Raw genomic sequence first — 2,444 nt, 5'->3', positions numbered from 1 at the left:
TTCCCAGTTCAGGGGGCTTTTGTGGTTGGGAAGTAATGCTCAAACTTTTCTGAAAGCTGAGACAGGTGCTCATGCACCAGCTGGGAGAAAGAAGTCCCTGGGTCAGTCTCTTTCAAAATCTCTGCCAATGTTTGAAACATGTCAAAAATCCCTATGGTCACTTGTTGCCCCATAACTTCAGTTTGGCTTCGAATGCAGCCACTTTATCTGCTGACTTGAATACAGTTCTCATTCTCTCCTGAAGTGACAGATTGAGTTGGTTAAGCAGGTTGAATATGTCACACAAGTAAGCAAGTTTTGTGACCCATTCTGTGTCACTGAAATGTGCTGCCTGTGGTGACTGTTTTTCTAAAAGAAATCTCTGGAGTGGCTCTCCTAACTCGAAAATTCTGGACAGTTACTTACCTTTAGAGAGCCATCTCACTTCCATGTATAAGAGAAGACGTGTGTTCTCTGTGTCCATCTCCTCATAGAGCTGCATGAACAGATGTGAGTTAAAAGTATGTACTTTAATGTAGCTGATAATTTTAATCACATCTTGCAAAATGTTAAGTTCAGGTGACATTTTTCAGCCAGCCAGCATTTGTCTGTGAATGACACAGTGCTTAGACTCACATTCAGAAGTGACCTCCTTGACCCAAGTAGTGAAACCAGAAAGTCTAGTAATGACAGCCACATCATCTTTGCATATACTGACACAAAATGACCAATTCACTTTTCCTGATATGAATCATTCACAAACTTGAATAGTTCTGCAGCTGTGGCCTTAGTTGGCAACAAAATGCGAATAACATTTCCTCATGCACACCCTTATGAAAAATTTATTGTGCAAAAACAAGCATTGTTATCTTTCCGTTAACATTGGTAGACTCATCAATCTGGTTTGCATACCACAGTGACTCATTAATCCTCTAACAATTGTGCCTCAATATCCTCTACTATTTTATCAATTCCTCTAGTGATGGTGCTAGCTGAAAGAGGAACATGAGCCACCTTTTGAATTGCAGCCTCTCCTAAAAGTTCATGACAAATGTCCTTAGCAGCAGGCAGGATTAACTCTTCACTAGTAGTGAAGAACTTCTTTAGCAATGCGGTTAGCCACTAAGAATGATGCTCTCAGTGCAGACACATTTGATAAAGTGGTGGTCTTCAATAATTGTTTCTGTTCTTTGTATTCACATTTTTTCTTTTGAAAAACTTCAAAGTCTTGTCTTTTAATGCAGGGTGCTTGGTCTCAATGTGGTGAAGCAGTGTTGAAGGTTTCATGGCTTTGTTGGATAGCTGATCTCCACATGTTATGGCCTGGAGAATATGAATCACCTGTTGCAATGAACCTGTAATTTAAGCAGGACTCTTGGTATTTTATTTATTTAGTTTCAAAAGCAGCTAGTTTTTTCTCTTTTCCTTCCTTCCTTCTTTCCTTCCTTCCTTCCTTCCTTCCTTCCTTCCTTTTCCAAAAGCTGCTAGTCTTTTTCCTTTCTTATTTATTTATTTATTTATTTATTTATTTATTTATTTATTTTTAAAGCTGGGTATTTTCTTTCAAATGTGGTTTTCTTTTTGTTGACAGACTTGGAATCTTCTGCTATCTCATCATTGGGTCTTTCCCCCCTTTCAAAGCTCTCCAGAGACATTTGTCTTTTACTTATTTTTGCTAGGGTTAGTTTGTGAGCTTACCAAAACTGTGACTGAAACAGTGCACAGTGTGAGAAAGAGGCGTGGACCGAAGTGGTAAGTAAAAAAATGGGTGGGCCAAATGCAAACTAAAATAAGTGTCAGATCCTGGCTTAAAGCCTGCCACCAGGTGCAGTTGTACAATTAAAGTACAACTCATTTGCCACTATTAAGCCTGCCACCAGTGCCGCTTGTCACTTGCCACTCTCTGATAAGGTTTTGATATGAGTCTTCAAGCAATTGTTTTATCATCATCTCTGTGCAGTCAAACCTCTGTGCTGACTTATTTTTTTTAGGCAAGACAACACTTAATTGACCTCACAGATTGCAAGAAACTTGTCAGTTTACAATCTCTTATTTTTTTATATTTTAGGCCTACAGCACCTGGTCTTCCTAGGTGGTCTCCCATCCAAGTACTAACCAGGCCCGACCCTGCTTTAGCTTCCCAGATCAGAGGAGATCGGGCTCGTTCAGGGTAGCATGGCTGTAGACTGTATGCTAATGTTAACTGATATTTGTACATGCTCCCCACTGCTAGCATCCTGCCTCAGTTCCACCTCAGATCATCAGGCATTAGATTTTCATAAAAAACTCACAGCCTAGATCCCTCGCATATGCAGTTCATAGTAGGATTTGGGCTCCTACAAGAATCTAATGCCTGATGATCTGAGGTGGAGCTGAGGTGGTACTAGTGCTGGGGAGCAGCAGCAAATACAGATGAAGCTTCTCTTGCTTGCCCACCAGTCGCCTCCTGCTGTGTGGCCCAGTTC

At 40.7% G+C, this 2,444-nt stretch overlaps 1 pseudogene; it reads right to left on the bottom strand.

Moving 5' to 3' along the window:
• Positions 1–2,046: 2,046 nt before the first annotated feature.
• On the bottom strand, positions 2,047–2,166 carry LOC118612562 (annotated as a pseudogene).
• Between the last annotated feature and the right edge of the window lie 278 nt (positions 2,167–2,444).

The sequence above is a fragment of the Rousettus aegyptiacus genome, unplaced genomic scaffold (assembly GCF_014176215.1).
Source record: "Rousettus aegyptiacus isolate mRouAeg1 unplaced genomic scaffold, mRouAeg1.p scaffold_m13_p_16, whole genome shotgun sequence".
NCBI classification, from domain to species: Eukaryota; Metazoa; Chordata; class Mammalia; order Chiroptera; family Pteropodidae; genus Rousettus; species Rousettus aegyptiacus.
This window is presented reverse-complemented; position numbering and strand designations above follow the sequence as displayed.